Genomic DNA, 18,885 nt, shown 5'->3' with positions numbered 1-18,885 from the left:
TATTTTTAATTCAAAGCTAAAACCTTGGTTTTAGCGCAATATGCTACTTAACAGATATTTAATAGCTTATAAATAACATGAAACTGAACAGCTTCTTTAACAGCATTTTTAAAACTAAAATAAAATAAAGATTGAATTTGTTAGAGCTTAAACAAGAGCTAGAATAACGTCATTTCATAGATAGTAAGTAATGAAGTATGTTGTATTAGGCAGTTATAAACGGACGTGTAAATTAATTTTTTTTTAAAAAATTTAAGCATTAAAATTTTTTTTATCGTTATTAAAATGAGACACATGCAAAGTAAAAATAAGCTCTTGAAATTAATAAAAAAATGTTTACAAAATATTACCATTAAAAAAATTGTCGTGCAAAAGTTTTTCTTTGGATACGTTATTGCATTTTTCTGAAAACACATAAGTACTACTATTACTATTTATTTCAAAGATTTTTTCGAAAAGTAATATTGAAAACTAAATAAAAAATAATTTCTTTTAATAAAAAGAACACAACTTCAAAACAAATTAAGAATTTATTATTAAATTTCTTACACAAATTTAAATTTGTGATCACAATATTCTGCAAAAATTTCAGAATGATCGGATAAAAATCTTGTATTTAAAATTACCATTGTCCAGCTCCTTACCATATACTTAATCACTTTGCTTTATGCGTATGCGGTAAACATTTTAAACACACTATCACAGAAACCAAGGACTTTGTGCTCTTTTATGTGTTATTATCATTTTTAAAAAACTGATTGTATTTATCTCTAGTCAAAAACTATATAGTTGTTTTTTAAAAGGAAACATTTCTTTTTGAAGATAATTATCATTTTTTCAATCAAATTTTCTTATGTGTTTTCTTTAACCTATCCGTTTTCAGAAAGATTTTCTTATTACATAAAACCGTCAACTGAATAAAACAACAATAGCTAAAACATATAACAGCAGTGTTTCGTTACTATAATTTTTATTCCAAGCTTATGATTGAAATAAAAACAGACAAAGTTTAAAACTTTAAATGGTTGCTCATCTATTTCCTTAAAGTAGATATTTTGTGATTTGCAGTGAAGTGGAATATATTTGATTTTTATATTTTTCAAGTTGTTACTGCTTCTTATTAAAGTGGTCTCAAAATGTGTTCAAGGAATTATATGATAACGAATTACCCAAAATAAAATTCAATTATACTGAAATGTAGTTAATTATGCAAACTTCAATATTATTTTGATATTCATCTTTACTTTAAGGTCCTGTTGAAAAAAATATAATTTAAGAGGGTGCAAAAAAAATCTTAATTCCATATATGAACTGAAAATCATTCATTAAAATTATATAATATATTGAAATAGCAGTTAAAATGTCAAATTGAGATTTCGATATAATTGATCAATATTTACTAATTTAAAATCTTTCCAATAGTTTCCTCCACCCTCATAATTGATGATGATTCCAATGATTAGTGAGAAAATAGTTCTTAAAACTAATTCCTTAAATTCTTTAAAATTCTTCGTAATTGCTCTAGTTTAAGAAATTAATTTTTTCTGTTAGCAGCTTATTAATTAATACAATAACAGTAATTTATATCTAATGTTTGTACACACGTATCAGTATCCGTATCAGTAATTACACACTACTTTTGTAGCTTGTCTTTTTTTAAATATAATTTACTAAAGACAGTTAAATATTTAATAAGTATAAATTGCAATAATATTTGGCGCAATAACTTTCAAATAAATAATTAGCAGAAGAGAATCAAATCGTATAACTCCAGAAAAATATAAGAATTGGACTAATGTCATGTCTCCACAAATTCTTTTATTTTTATTACTTCAGTTGATGTATTCTTTGGCATACCTTAGTTTAAAATAAAGCACTTTTTCTGCCAGTGATCTAGCTTGGATAAATTCCCAAAATTTAACAGTCACTTTTTAATTTCTTTCCACGATTCATGATTACGTTGTAGATAAAACCAGGCGGTAATTCTCGAAACATAGAAACCTTCTATTTCAACTTAATCAAAATAAATTTGCAAATATAAGTTAAATTGTTTCAAAACCTATTTCCTAGTAAACACGATAGCAGAAACAATACTCCAGGGCTCTGCAGATTTTTTTCCTTTTTTCTTGGGTGAAATAGAACGAAAATAAAACGGCCAGAATTGTCATGCTGAACATTTTTTATATATACATATTTTTGTTTTAAGACTAATTTCTTTTTTATTTGGGCTTAGAGTAAACATCTTCTAGACCAAAATTATGCAATTTTTTAAAACCATCTTACTTTTCAATCCAAAGACAGCAACAATAAATTGTTTGTTATATGCTAAAGTAAAACCAAAGATTTTGATTTTCTAGAAATTTTTGGAGACTAATTTTATATCTTGGAAATAAAGCGAAAAAAATAATTTTAGAAAAGCGCTTAAGTACAGCAGATGGAGAGAGGATTACTCCCTCCAAAAAATTTCCAAACCTTTCTCCAAATTCCTTTACTCCAAAAAATTTCTGATCCATTATTAGATTATTAGTATTGGAGTTACAAGTATTAGATTCATAAATAAGATTAATAAATGCAAAAGTATGAATACTTTTTTTAAAATTGTAGACAATTTTAGATTTTAAAATTCATGGACAAATTTAAACATTTTGCATTGCATTTATTTTTTTTAAACAATCTAACTTATTTTTTTCAGTTTTTAGAGCGATTTCTTTTAAAACAATATTCAAAATATATTCTAATTCATATCTTATTTATCATTGCTTAATAAAAGGCATCTGCTTATATATTCTCCAACCTCACACTTATTGACTTTCTTAATATGAATATAGTAAACACCATTTCCATTTTTATTCAGTTCAAACGATAGCAATCGACTTTCATTTTCTTTTCAACAAATATTTTATTTTATAACCGTCGTTGAACAGCCAATTTTTGGTTAACCACCACTAATGTTCCACTCCGTAGTCTTAAAACTTTGAACCCAATCCAGAATACAAGGTAACTCTTTGATCAAGTATTGGGTGAAATGTCCCGTCGGGTAAGACTTTTTGATAGAACTAACCCGCATTTGCGTTACATGGAGAGGAAAGCCACGAAAACCTCCAAAGGTTAGTGTGTAGGCAAGTCGACTCTAACCTATGATCAGTCTACCACTGAGGATATTTTACGTCAGCGCTGTGGTCAGTGCGAGCTGAGTATGGAATTCGTATTAACCAGCCATCACTGGGATTTGAACCCGGTTCACTTCATTAGAAGGCAATCTCTCTCCCCTGGTCTACCATGGCTCTTTCAGAAAGTACTGTTATTAATGACATTTTTACCACGATTATTGTATTGGATATTTGCCTTCTTGTGCAATATAATACAAAAGAGTGCCGCTAACGCAGCGTGTGAGTTAAAGTTGCTTACGTTACCCAAGAGAAAGAATTTTATAGCTTAATATTATTCCAGACTTTATGTTCGATACGCAAAAGATGTATTTAATATTTTTTGTTTTGATGTTTTAGGATATAATGCGAACTCCAGATTGGAAAAAATTGTAGCAAGAGAGCTAGATCTAGAAGAGTTTAACCCTTTCACATCAAATTGTTTTTTCCTTTTTTTGTGAAACTCCGGTAAAATAGAGCAAAAATTGAAACCGGGAAAATGTAAGGAAAACTAAGAAAATTCAGGGGAAAATATTTCATTATTGATTATTGTAGGGACAAACTTTTCTCGCTTATTTATCCCCTTCTCTATCATACAGATATGGTGGTTTCCTACTACCTTAAATGTATCATGCATGGATATCTAGTTTCCGACTGCGAACAGTATTATGTATAGGGCACACCATTGACCGTGCTCGAATAGTGTCCCCATACATTAAAAGATTGACTAAAGTCTTGAAGTCTGGACCCGTGTGATAATCAAATTGTGAGTGCAAGGAAAATATGTTGTAGATTTGAGATGCAGTGATGAAATTGTATCCAATTATTGCTTCAAAGCAATATCAGGTTAATTTTCACCAAAGAGGGAATCTTTTAGATTGCTTAGATATGATTGGAAAGAATAAATAGACTTATTATTAAGCTTAGTTTCAATACGTAAGGTTAATATATTCTCAACACTTGCTAAATAAGTTAGACTTGATGCATGCTGATAATCAACTTTTAAATGTTAATTCCTGCATTCCTTCATTTGCTTAGCAGTAAAAAGCTTCAGATTTGAAATGAAAAAGTCATTAAGATAAAACAGTTGGCCCATGATCATTAAAAATTAATTTTACTCGTTCCAAAACCAAAAAAAAGAGAAAAATGTTAGATGCTGCAACGGGGAATAACAAAAATGATAGAAACAAATGGAAGTGTTTTTGTCTATTATAAGGGACAATCAAAATAAGAATGTTTGATGGAGAATTATTGCTTGTTTTGAATGACTAGAAAAAATAAGGAGGGTTTCTAACACGAATTTAAAATGTGCCCCTGAAAAATTCCATTTTTCCAACAATGAATGATGTTATGGATTTCCTCGGTCTTCGCAATGAACCCAAAAAAAAAATATTTAGACATTAAATACAATGTAAATTCCCCTTTTTGTTGTTTTTTCCAGTGCAATTGGATTTAAAACCCATGGTTTGCGAAAGGAAGTAAACAAAAGTAAATCAAAAAGTAAAGACAATTTCGTATTTTTGCATTATTGTGTTATCTGAAGTCACCACATATATGCTCTGAGTGAAGTTGGAATATCCATTCATTCAATGGAATGTCGGGGAGGCAAATTTATGGACGCACTACTCCATGAATGCATCATTGAGGAACCCTTCGATTTATGGGGCGAAACACTATACCACAGTTTACTCGATGGTGCTTTCATTAAGCAGAGCTTTCATATGTATGACTCGCGTCATTCTATTGATTCATCGGCTGTAATCGATATACCAATCACACTCATAGTGTATATGTGAGGACATCAGTGTTTTTTTTTCTCTCTTTTTTTTCCTTGCAAAAATACGGAATTTAACTTCTTGAGTTACTTTCATATTAATGCGTAATTCAAATTAGGAGGGTGGATCAAATTTTGAACATATTCTTAAATTTCTTGCATATTTACTTCCTTTTGCGTGTTTTATTCACAATTTTAGGTTTTCCTCCCTTTGCATGTTTTTTTAATTCCTTTTCCTTAAGTCTCTCGATTTAATTTTCTGGCTTTTTTTTTCTTGTTATACTCCGTGTTAATTCATTATATGTATATATTTTTTAAATCTGATTTCTTTTTTGTATAATAATTTTTTCTTCCTTACCTTTAACCCATAATTGCTTTTCACCTTTTTGTTCCTAGATTTTGTTTGCTTCTAATAACTAAATTCTACGTGCGCTTTATATACCTACCTATCTTACTTTTTATTTTTTAGGTACTATTTTACAATTTACTATTTCTACTGAGTTATCAATGCAGTGCTTGAAATTTTCTTGAAAATGCATAATTTTGAAATTTGATATTAAAAATAATTTTTGAAAATAAAATTACAAGCTGATTGAAAATTTTCAATTAATTTGTTTTTGTGAATTTTAATATTTAAATTTATTTTTTCGTTTAAAGTTCTTATAAAATAGTGCCAAAATACAAATTTGAGCTTTGCAGAAGCTTATCGAAATTTGAGCTTATCTAAAATGTGAGCTTGTGACATTACGAATTGCATTCACAATAATTTTTAACGATATGCAGATTTAACTTGGAATCTCACATAATGATTTGTATAGATTTTAATGCATTGTCTATAAATCCTTGTAATTTTGAACTGAACTCAGAAGGCAAAGACACTTTATACCAAAAGAGGAATATAAAGAGATAATAGAAAGTTTTCCGATTTGTGAAATCCAAATAAAATTGTAATTCACGATATGTGTTTTTTATTATTATTAAGGATATGTTTTTAAATTATACAGTGGACAGTTAAATATAATGCTAACGTAACTCTCAAAGCTGGAATTCAAACCTCAAAACAAGAGTTCAATATTCAATTCTTGATTTTTTTTACTAAAAGTTGTGATTGATTTGGCTAACAATTTTTTCTCCTTAATTGAAGTAAAGTCTTTCCCCAGGGGGTTTGCTTAATCCTACAATACGGATTTACTTTATTCTTAAATCTTACTATTTTTGAATTCCTATTTTGAAAGGCATTTATTTATGTGCATTTCCCTTGAAGAAAAAAAAATCACATTTAAAAGTAACTATTTTTTTTTAAATTTGAAAATAAACATTTTTATTTTTTTAAATTTAATTTTTAAATATGTATTAATTTTAAAACTTTTAAGTTTCAAAAAGAAATTCGAAAATTTTCCAATTTTAAAATTCAAATTTTTTAACGTTTAAAAAGAATTTTATGTTTAGAAGAAAATTGAAAATCAATGGAGAAGAACGGCTTATATTCGTTTTTTAACAAAAATAACGATTGGTTCGTGAATTTTGAGGGTTGCTAAGTTTTGACAAATCATTACAGTGAAAAATTTTCACGAGAGTTATTGCACAGTGAAGATAGGCCGTGTTTGAATAAAATGGTCCATAGATAAGAAAAGTATAGTGAGTAAGAAAAGAAATGCGAGGGAATATTTATGGGAAAGAAGTTTGGAGGAAATGTTTTTCCATTCAGATTTTAAAATTGAGCAATTCAAGAACAACCAGATATTCAAATGCAATTCCCAACACCCAGAATTGTAAATTTCGTTTTGAAATTTCCAAGGGACGCAGATAAATGCTTGTGATATTCGTATACATTTTTACCTTTACTATTACAATAATCTTGAAAACTTCCAAGACGAGAAATATCTTTCACGGATATAAATCTCCCCCCTTGATTTTTAGTTGTTATTTCATCCGCTTAAATTGTAGGGTTTAGCAAATACGGGCTTCACATACCCGGGGCCCCAGTGACGTCCATCTTCATTTATATCCTTAATTTTTGGCGAAAATCATGCTTGATGCATTGCTAACTTCTAATGACTGGAATCTTATTCTATAAAAGAAATGGTTTTTAAATAAGTAACCACAAAGAAATATTTTAAGACTCACTTGCTAAAATTACGCATTTTAAGTAGTTAAAAAATTTTTGGAGTAAATTAAATCATGTCTAATATTTCTACAATAAATTCGCATTTTTCCTAGGAAAAAAATGAAGATGGACCGTTCGGATAGAGAATTTTCGTTTAAGGTAAATTTTCAACTCTGTTCTCGGCCCTTTTTTTCAGGTATTAGTTAAGGACTCTGGAAAAAATTAAAATTATCACATTGACTTGTTCACAAAAATTTCTTTATTTTGGACATCTGGAAAGTAATTGGAGATAAGAGAATTGTTTCATTATCCAGTTTTACTTACAAAGAAAAGCATATTTAATTAGCATTGATTAAAATACTTTTATGAGAAACTGTATACATTAAAATATATTAAATATTAAAATGTGATAAGATATATATTAAAATGTGATTTAAAAGAGAAGAATTCATAAGACTTTCATGGGTTTAAAATTCTAGAGCTTTCTATTTACTTTTATTAAACTTTTAGATTTACGATATTTTTAATGTGTAGCGTATCTACCACTACAAAATTACAACTACAATTCACTAGTATATAAGACATGTTAACTCGACTCTATGTCGGGGTACCTTTTCATAGATGACAGTTGACATGGTCTGTAACTCCGCTCCTCACATTGGTGACCCGGACGTGATGTGAACACACCTACCTCGGCAGTAACGCCCACATCGATATGAACACGCCTACCTAGACAGAAACGCCTACTTCGATAGATAGTCCACATTGAATAGTTGCCTTGCTACTTGTGGCTGCGAGTTTATCCACCTCCTCGCACTGTTGCTATTCAGTCTCTTCTCAATCACCCACAACGCCGGCTTGCATACACTCGACTGCTAAAGGCAACACGGGAGCGACTACGACGTGATGTTAATACACCTCTCACATTCAGCACTCATAAAATACGGTGATATTAATACAGCTCTCTCGGCTTCTCACAAAACAGCAATGAATCAACTAGTGGTATTCGTTCATCGAATTCTATCACAGATATAATTCTAGTGGGGGAGTACTGTAGCGTATCTACCACTACAAAATTACAACTACAATTCACTAGTATATAAGACATGTTAACTCGACTCTATGTGGGGGTACCTTTTCATAGATGAAAGTTGACATGGTCGATAACAACTACTCTCCCCACAAATGCATGGAAAAACAAATGCCGCAGAAGAAAATATTTTCAAAAAAGTTTCAAGATTAGCAATTTGAGTGCTTGTTTTTAATGGACTTTTTATGGTAATTGGTTCTTAAACCAAACAACCACACTTGTAATCAATTCATCTGAAAAGATTACACCACTATTAATTGCCTTCTACGATTGTTGCCTTTTGATTTAAGAATGAAAATGGAATGTTCTCTAAATTTAAATTCCAATACATTTGTTTTTCCAAATTGAAAAGTTTCTGTTCTGAATTTAAAGAAGTGTCGCAACTGTTTTTAAATCGCAACTAATAAAAACCTATTTGTTCAAAAAATTGTATTTTGATTCGAAACTAAGTATAAAAAATGTGGGTGGCTAGTAAGATTATAAAAATCGCATTTATTAAAACTATAAATAAATATTTTGCAATATGATTCAACGAATTTTTTTTAAAGGAAGAAAAGGTAAGAAAACTGCCGGTTTTCACAAAGTAAAATTTTTTCTTGAAACAGATTCAAAGAAAATACCTTCTTTAAGTGCAGAAACTTCTTATTTATTAGATTTGATTACATGTATTTTACATAGTTCTAAGTTTTTGACAATTCCGTTCTGTACTGTTGTAATTTTTAAGGAAAAACATATTCCATAAATGGAACAAAATTTCAGGAAAAAAAAAACTTAAATGCAAACTCGTTTTCATAAAGAAACTAGATTATCCATTTCAAATAATCTCTATTTTAAAATACTCTTCATTTACAATATCCTTTATTTTCTTGATTGGGGAAAAAGCAATTTTAAACATCAGTTTTTTTTAATACATGGGATTCTCTAAAAGTAATTAAGTTTTGATTTTGTGAAGTATGAATGTTGAAACATTAAAGTTATTTTAGGTTATTTATTGAAAACATTAAAATTGTTTTAACGCTTTAACCAAAATAAACATGTACAAAAAAACATTTTTATAAAAAAAATAAATAAAAGCTGCTGCTTTCTTAGATTTTAAAGTTATAGCCAAGCAATCTAAGCATTAAAGAGTAAAGCTTTTCACTTTCTTTTTATTGTTAAAATTTAATATTTACATTGCTATGATGATTTTAAGATATTTTTTTTACTACATTGCACCCGTCTTACAAAGTTTAGGACATTTTAATAGGAAAATTTTAGTAATTAAATCAGTTGAATGTTTAGTTGTTTCCGTCCTGAATTTAAACGAGGTAATTCTTTCAATTAAGAAAAATATAAGTGATATTTTTTGTGTTCTGAACACAGATTTTTAAGCTGTCAACTGTGTCATATTTTCACATTAAACGAAATGCAATGATACTAATTTTTTTTAAACATTTTCAGCATTTACGAATAACAACGTAAATGCATGCATGAATGTTTGAGGAGGCTCTTAAGTATCAATTTTCCAATTTTATTTCAGACAAAAATGAAATATTCTTAAAATTTTCTGATAATTAAGAAGACTAAATTTTTGTTTTTAGAATGTAAAAATTTTTTTTTGATGCGAACTTGCTTCATATTTTAAAAGCTTTCTACTTATTCCTCTTTTGAAGGAGGCGCCAACTATTACGGTTTGTTGGTAATATTTAGCTAGGAACTATATATATATATATATATATATATATATATGCCGTCAAACCCCGCTATAGTGAATCTTCAAGAGACTGAAATTTTGGTTCACTATAACCGTTACAAAAACAAGAAAAAATACTTATCGCTACATTCCCCTCTATAAATGGTTCTGAAAATCGGTTTATGTATTTATTTTGAAGTAAAAATATCAAAATTATTACAAAAAAAGGAGAAAAAAAACCAGTCGAAAACAGAAAAAAGTTCATTATACCCAACTTCCTCACTTTTTTGGTTCACTATATCCTCAAAAAATAACATTATACGTGTATAACGAGGCACGGTACTGAACACTTTGTTCACTATATCCGGGAGTTCACTATAAACCATGTTCACTATAGCGGGGTTAGACTGTATATATATATTAATAAACATATAAGGATATATTTTATTATTAGTATTACTATATATTATTAGACAGACTATATAGAATTAAGTAGATTATTTTATATTTCTTTAGATTATATATGTTACCGTGAAGGATCGAAATCAAGAGAATGTCTACTTTCATCGATGAATGTTAGCAATCACATAGTCATTTTGATGAATGTCTGAAATGTTCCCTATATCCGATTTGATAACTGTTGATATCGTTGATAACACTGAATGTTGATTTCTACATTCAATGTCCGTAATGTTGTTCATGCCAGAAATATTTGTTATATCCGATTTGATATTGATTTATTCGTTGATATTATTACATTTATTCGATATTTCAATATCTGCAAAGGATAAATTAGGAGAAACATCAGTATTCGGAGTACCGGTTAAATGCACACCTTACAGTGGCACTTGACTGTAAGAAACCTCAGGGTTGGGTATACCGGGCAAATGTACACCCGGCAGTGGCACTTAAGTATACCTAGTATATATTTCGGACATTTACCTAAGCGACTATGGGATTGTCAACAGTTACCGGTGTAAATCAACAACCAATTTCGGTCATTCACAGTATATATTATACTATATCAAAAATTAGAAATATTGCAATAATACACATATATATTATTGTAATACTTCTAATTTCTGATATCTAGTTTGGAAAGTTGGCACTCTTTTATCTAGAGATTTTAAATTTTAATTCCTTGATTTAGCAATATTTATTTGTTTTTATTTTGTTCTATTTCTCATAAATTTGTTCCAATTTAAGGTATCCGACTACCTTCGGGACAAAATTTTTGAAAAATAAGTATTTTTCACAACATTATTGCAATTTATATTGTATATTAATTTAAATAAACATATTTAATAGAGAAAATTTTAATATACAGGAAATTTTTTGTTTAAAGAGTATTTTTTAGATAATTTTAATGAAAATAACTCATTAACGGAAAACACTCTACACAAAAAACTATTGTACATGCAGTTATCAAACTTTTTGAGCCGTTTCGAACCCTCTGAAGTGTTATGAACCTCAACTTAAATGATAGCATGAAATTAAAAAAATTTATGGAGTGTTAAGCATATTTTATTTTTCTACTGCAATTCTGTTATCTACTCTGTTATATTTTTCACATTTTCTTCACATTATCTACTGCAAAATATCTCATAAAACAAAAAATAATACAGTTATCTGAATTCTGGAGGTCTGTTACATAACCACCAATACAAGAAACAATCTCTGAAAGTTTGAAGACAAATTTATTATAATTAGTTGAGTTATCTTGTTTTCCGTAGACAAAAAACAGCAAAATTGTCATTTTGAGAAAAACACAATTAAAGTTTATAATTACATTTTTTCTAAAAACTATGAATGTTTGTCAGTAGGAAGTTATTATATTTTATAGGGGGCACATTCCTTCACACATTTTCTTAGTTTTATTTAACGTAGCGATATTTTAACGTATTATTTAGCGATATTTTAAAGTATTTAGTGAATAACATCAAAAGTCTACTACTTATAAAGCATTTAACACAGGAACAATTTTTTATTAAACAACCATCTTACTGTATTTTCACACTTTAATATATATGTCTAAATATAGTTTTTATTAATAATTAGAAGTAAAAAATATTTTTTATAATATTTATAATAGCTCAAATCTAGAATTTTCTTCTAAATGCAATTTGTTATCATAGCAAATCGGACAACATAATGAAGCTAATATCACCATTAGGATCTCAATATCAATTATTCGATTGCCACACAGATTGTTTTTATCCAAAGGCATCAGTTCTTTATTGACATCCATAGAAATCGATAATTTTGAAGAGCTTGAAGTAATAGATTCATCTGCTTTACACAATTTTGAATAAATGGTATAATCAACTTTACTCAAATCATCGCTTTTGGTGGCATGTTGATTACCGTAATATTTACGTTTCTTAGATCGAGAAGTACGTCCTTTACCCATTTCAATAAATTCATCAAAATAAATAACAAATTTTTTTGAAAGAAATCAATAACTTTCTTCAAAACAAATCAAAATCAAGATATAGAAAGTACGCTTCAAATGTAAACAAACTATCAGAAAATATGCTAACTTTTCATGTTACCCACAAACAGTAACCACGAAACGTAAAATCTAATTAAAATATAATTCAGATTATTAGCCGTGAGTTTAAGAGCTTTTAAAAATTAAATATCTAAGAAAAATAAAGACACAAATAGAAATGGATCCGAAACTATTACCTACTACCGGCTAAATTTTTGTAATTTCCGGTAAGTTGGACAGCTGTCATCTGTTACTAAAATAGCTATAACTAAAGTTCTGCTTGACGTGCATTCAAAAACAAAACAGTTTTTAAAACTAGAAAAATTGGGCATTATTATAAAACAATAAAATAAAAAAGTGATTTTTTGTGAAAATCCTCTTTTTTAAGGTAGTCGGATTTAAAGAAAAATGTATAAATACAATTTCGGTATTGTGGTTTAAATACTATGGCACTTGATACCATGGATTTCTTAAAGTGTTTTCTTGAGGTCAAATGCAAATCAGGAATTTTAAATCTATTACTATTGATGTATGCTGACCATGTTTATAATTTATATTAGTTATCTGAAATACGATTGTAATATTTCTTTGTTCTCTTAAATAGAAAGCTTCTAGAAAATTTGATAGTTGGCTTATCATGCGGATGTTTTGCATCATTAGTCATAGACAAATAAAATCGGATTAGACTGTTACCCTAATCGTAAAAACCCACCCCTGCTCTTGAAACTCCCTCCCCCCCCCCCTTCATCACATTTAATTAATCAAAACTGATTCCTTTAAGAATTAATTATAAGAATGGCTTATTGGTTTTCAATTGGTTTGGCGAAAATGCTAAAAAATTTATGTAGCATAAAAAATATGAAAAAATTTGAAAAACTAAAGTACATAAAAATAAAAAAGATTGACAGCTATTTTTCATAATTAAAAGATTTTATTATATTTTTATAATTTTTTTCTGTGACACTAGCCAACTTATAAAGTTCTAAATTGAATTATGTCAGAGTTGAATAAAATTGTTAGACACCACGTTAAGTTTAATGAAGGTAAAATGCTGCAATTTTCTTTCATAAAAATGATGAGTTGTGAATAAGGAAAAGTGAAATTTATTTACGCAGAACAAAATATTATTTACTCAATTGAAAAACAAATATACAACTTCGAAGAGTTTGTCCTAAGTGCAGTTTTTTTCCCTGATCAATAATTCTCAAAATTTAATTTCAATTGAGCTTTGAATTTAATAAAAAAATATTTTTAGTAGTAATTTTTTTGTTACAGTTACATGGTTTTTAAAATAAAATATAAAACGAAATTTGATTCCAGCGTAGTTTGTTTGAATGTTTGTATACATTCATTTATATCGCTCATCATTACATTTTTAGTTATAAAAACACTTAACTAAATAAAACAAAGTTAGCACTAATTTTCATGCATTAGCAAACAAAAGGAATTGTTATATATAAACTCTTTTTCTGTCTTAAATTAAAATGAAATATTGATCTAAAATTTACAAGTCAGCTCAATAATTCCGTGTAAATATTTGTAATTTATTCAAGAAGAAAATTATTAAAATGTAGGCTTTATTCAACTTTAAAAATTTTAAATTCGTAATCTTTATTGTTTTTAAGGAAAGAATCAACAAAATTATTTTGTGCGCAATGAATTGATTATTAAAAATAAATTTAAATCACTGATCTTTTCTTTTATAGAAGCACTATTAAACACTCATAAAATTTTTCAGCCATAAATAAGTTTTTGAAAAATCACTAAATTTCACTTTGATTTATCAAGTAATTATTTCACATAGATAAAGTATTGCAAAATTTTTTTTGTAAGAAAATACTGATTTTTTTATTTTGCTGTCGCTTTGACTTCAATTAGCTATATGAGTAATGATTGCGAAATTGGACTTGAAGATTATCTTGCTTTGACATTAAAGCAATCGCCTATAAAATTTATTTACGAAAATTGGTTAAAAGCAGTACAAAGTCAACAAAAAAAACCTCTTTTTTAAATTATTTTCAAAGTAATCAAAGATGAATGTTTCGCCCTTTTTATTTGGCGCTCCTTTTGCCATTGCCTAGGTTCACTAAATGATAAGTCCAGCCCTGTCCAAACACACCAAGGATTTGCCATTTTGTTCTTAAAATTCTTCCTAGTTGCCAATTGGCAATCATAGATGAGCAGTCTACCTATATTATTAGTCTATGAAAGAACTCTTCCGTATGTGTAGCTAACTTTATTTATTCTGTTTTGTGCCATACATAAAACAGACGGTAAAATTTTAAGTGAATATGGATAATGAAAGGTTTTTAACGTCTTCTGAGTTCGGAGTTCAAACAAAGAGAGGGAGAAATAATAGAGAGCAAAGCTGATTATCAAAGGTAACACCTATCAAATTTACGACGTCGGTAGTCATGTGTCTACTTTTTACTCTTTAAAAAATGTTGTGCGATGTTTATTTTTTAAAGATTTAATTTTTGATTATCATAAAATGATATTTTTTTCAGGTAAACTAATCAATATTTTAGATTTCTTTTTTAGTTTCTAGGAGTCGTTGTTGACTTGTATTCTCTGATTTCATTCGTATGGATGAATGACTTTTTTGTATGCATACACACAGATGAAGAGAGGAGGAAATATTTAGAAAATTCTGCAAGCCTGTCTTTTCGTTTATCAGGTAATCTTAAAAATGAAATTAAACATTAAAAATTACTTGATAATTGATTGATAATGTTCTGAAACCTATTTCCGCAAATGTTGATAATAACTAAAGTGATTTTTTTTTTCTTCTGGTGAATAAAATCCCCGAATTAAGTACTCTCGGGTTGAATGGAAGTCACATACAGTGCGCAAACAGATCTCTATGAACAACTTTTGATCTAATGGTCTGATTGTTACATACTATGACTCAATCTTAAAGGTTCAAGAACCAAAATTTTACAGATGCTTATTAGTTATTGCTGACGATAGTTTTAGTTATGAACGCACTTTTAGTTTTATTTAGAACCTTTAGTTACAAGCGTACGAAAAACGTTCTTTTTTTTGGAATAAACATGCCTTTTTTTCCCAACAACGGATTTGGATTCATGACCCTTAAAATTCGGGAGAGAGGGGTTGTTGGAATCTGAGAAATAAATCCCTAAACCACAGGAGAGAGGATGAAAGTTTGGTTTTAGTCATACGACAGGAGAGCGGTTTGAATCATATTTGATCAGAAGAGCGATATAGGTCCGAACCTGGGTATCTTTAATGTTAAATTTACTTTTTGCAAATTCAACTATAGTTCTCAAACTTTTTAAGCGAACTGAAATTTTTTTTCCCACTGAATTATATAATTCGTATATCGAAAGATTATTCCATGGAATTTTTTTAATAATTACTATACTGTTCGAATTAATTGGGACAAATGAAAAAAAAGTGATTTATTGAAACTTTAGCCTTTAATCATTACATACCTTAAGTTACATTGATACATGTCTGTAATAATATGAAGTATGTCCTCCTTCAGCAGATATAACTTCAAGAACACGTTTTGGCGTTGATTCCACTAGTGTAGCGCACATGTTCTTGACTTCATCGTCGTGGAACCATACTTGAATAGCACTTTTTATCATTTGTTCTGCTGTCGTGCAATTCATCTTGGCTAAGCGATTTTTTAGAATATGCCACAGGTTCTGAATGGGATTTAGGTCTGGTGAATTACCAGGCCAATCAAGCACTTTTATTTTGTTTTCTCGCATAAAATTCTGGACCAGTTTGGAATTGTGACAAGGGGCCAAATCATGTTGAAATGTTCCGTCGAATGTTTCCATGAATGGAACAATCCTACTATGTAATATATCGATGTATTTGACTGAATTCATCATGCCTTTTAGAGGCACTAAGCTTCCAGTGCTGTTTGTTGTGAAGAAGCCCCAAAACATTTGTTTAGAAGGGTGTTTTACTGTCTGTTGGATATGATCTGGTCTCAGACTTTCGCATTCACTTCGTCTATCTACACTTGATTTGTATCCCTGCACAAATAAATGTGTTTCATCACTGAAAACCACTTTCTTCCAGTCATTTACAGTCCATTTTTGGTATTTTCTGGCCCATGCTAAACGTTTTTTCATCATTTTCTGAGTTAGAAATTGTTTTTTCCTTGGTCTTCTTTCCTTACGTCCAACTTCTAGAGGCCTTTTTCGTACAGTTGAAGTACTCACATTAACACCACAATCCAATAAATCCCTTCGGAGGTCTGTGCTCGTCTTTCTTGGATTAATTTTACTATTTCTTATTAGACTTTTATCAGTTCTTGGAGTAGTTTTCCGTTTGCATCCACATTTTCCTTTTCTTTTTGGAGAGGATGAGCCGGAATCTTGAAATGTTCTGAGAATTCTGGAAACACTAGATTTCCCTACATCAACTGCTGTAGCGATATATCTTACAGTCATAGAAGTGTGTTCATTAAGTGCGATAATTTTTGAGCGCTTCCTCGGACTAATATCCATCTTTTATAAGCGCATCACTTGTGTTAGACTAAACTGAAAATTATAACCACCAGTTTCCACACTGAAATTCTCACAACTGAACTACAAATACACTAAAACTAGTCAGACGAGTAAATTATAGTGAAGATCTAACCGTCACTGCAGCTCAAGGCAGATATAACTGTTTTGAAGCGGTTCGGGACATCACTGGCAATCCCATACCCACTCGAATGAGAAAATCTTGCTTGTCCCAATTAATTCGAACACTATAGTATTTATTATTTATAATTGATTTGTTTTATAATGGTTGAAAAATTTTGAACAGTAAGATATACAATTTTGTGTCCTATTTTTAAAAAAGTAATTTTAAGGGACAGAATTTGAACGAAATCGGTCGAATAGTTCTTGAAAAATTAAATTTTAAATATAAGATTTTTTTCTGCACTTCACAAGTTTTGTAAACGCATCACAATTTTCCTTATCTTCAAATAAAACAAAAGAATCGTTATTTAAACTTAAACGAAATCGCTGATGATGATGATTACATAGCTGCCAACTTGTTACGGTCATCGGGAAATATTCTTAAAGAGTGGTATCATAATATAACTTAAATTTTACTACTTAGTGTACTTTTTTTTTACTACTTTTAAATTTTACTACTTTCACTTTGTGTCACAGAGGGTTTCCCAATTTTTTTTAACCTAAATTGCCGACTTTTCTTTAGAGGAGAAGTGATTTTCTAAATAAATTTCATAATTAATTGTGAGCATATTAACAAAAAAATAAGACTAACTGCTAATCCGTTATCAATCTTGAATTATTTTATTAATTTTGTTTTCATAATTAATTTGAAAGTTAAGATTTCTTCATTTTATCAATCTTAAGATAAGGTTAAATTTGCACTTCGGGAGTTTCTATATTTACTTTTAATATGAAACTGAATAACGGTTTTCATTGAAATAAAAACAAATGCTATAAACGATAGTATGATGACACTTGGGGCATTGCTTGAGGCCAAAGTTTACCATAATCAATCAATTTCCTCCCGTACCCTTTCGAGGAGCCTTATTGGTATATTAAACACATTTATTCAGTCTCTGGCCAATCAATTATTAGACGATTCTATGCAAAATCTTAATTATGAGGTGATACTATGCAGCTTTATGGTTTTTATGTGACTGAAAGCGGTTTGCACAATGATACGTATCATTTGGTTAAATTAGGCGATATATAATATAAATTCGGCGATTGGATAAATTTGACGATATATTACATAAAATGAGACGATATATAATATAAATATAGAATATTTATTACATCAGGTATTATATCTTATTATATTGTAATAATTAGATCCAATTATTGGACGTACTGTAGTTTCTTAATCTTTACATGTTTTGCATAAGTTTATGGGCAATACTTTTAGATTTAAACGTACATGTAACCTGATAATTAAGATTTTACGTAGAATCTTATAGTGTGTCGGATAATTTGACCAGGTACTGCAGTGAAAACTTTTAGGTAGGGGATTTAAATTTAGGGAGTGTTTATTAATTTTATATAAAGTATACTTTCGACATCTCAAAAACTTTGCTGTGTCAAAAAAATATTTTTTCCATTACATATTTACCTAATGTTAGTTTGAATTCCTATGTCGAAGGGTTTCTTCTCAAAACCTTGCTAGGTCAAATTTTTTCGAAACAGAAAAGAATTTTTTTTTTTTTTACAAAAATCACAATCTAGGTTCATTTTAAACTTATTTAATGCATAAATTGTTACTTTTAAAAATAAAATTGTTACTTATAGTCAACTATCATTAGATACGTATTCATACTTGCTTTTCCCGAAAGATTTTATATTTAATGTGGTGGCAAAATATATAGAGATACACTTTATTGGTCATTAAATAAATAAAAATGTTTTTTTGATTACCAGTACATTTGTATAATTTGAACATAAATATTATAGGCTTGATAGTTCACTGATAGATTTTTTAATTGTTAGTTATATTGTTACTAAATACCGACATAGCTTTATCCTACCACTACCACTAGAAAAACACCTTTCTGAAAAGCTTAAAAGTGTGCATATTTAACAGTAGTTATTCTTAAAGTTTCATGACTCTACTTTTTGGAG

At 28.9% G+C, this 18,885-nt stretch overlaps 1 protein-coding gene and 1 long non-coding RNA gene across 2 annotated transcripts in view; both read left to right on the top strand.

The window, feature by feature from the left end:
• The window catches only part of LOC147810084 (uncharacterized), a 391,466-nt gene that overhangs the window by 193,278 nt on the left and 179,303 nt on the right, over positions 1 to 18,885 (top strand).
• The window catches only part of LOC147810088 (uncharacterized), a 32,249-nt gene continuing 24,387 nt past the window's right edge, over positions 11,024 to 18,885 (top strand). For both annotated transcript variants that reach the window (XR_015434183.1, XR_015434182.1), the window contains exon 1: positions 11,024 to 14,957. This is a non-coding gene — a long non-coding RNA (uncharacterized LOC147810088). The remainder of the gene's footprint in view (positions 14,958 to 18,885) is intronic.

The sequence above is a fragment of the Parasteatoda tepidariorum genome, chromosome 5, assembly GCF_982258835.1.
Source record: "Parasteatoda tepidariorum strain Cologne lab strain chromosome 5, Ptep-v5.0, whole genome shotgun sequence".
NCBI classification, from domain to species: domain Eukaryota; kingdom Metazoa; phylum Arthropoda; class Arachnida; order Araneae; family Theridiidae; genus Parasteatoda; species Parasteatoda tepidariorum.
This window is presented reverse-complemented; position numbering and strand designations above follow the sequence as displayed.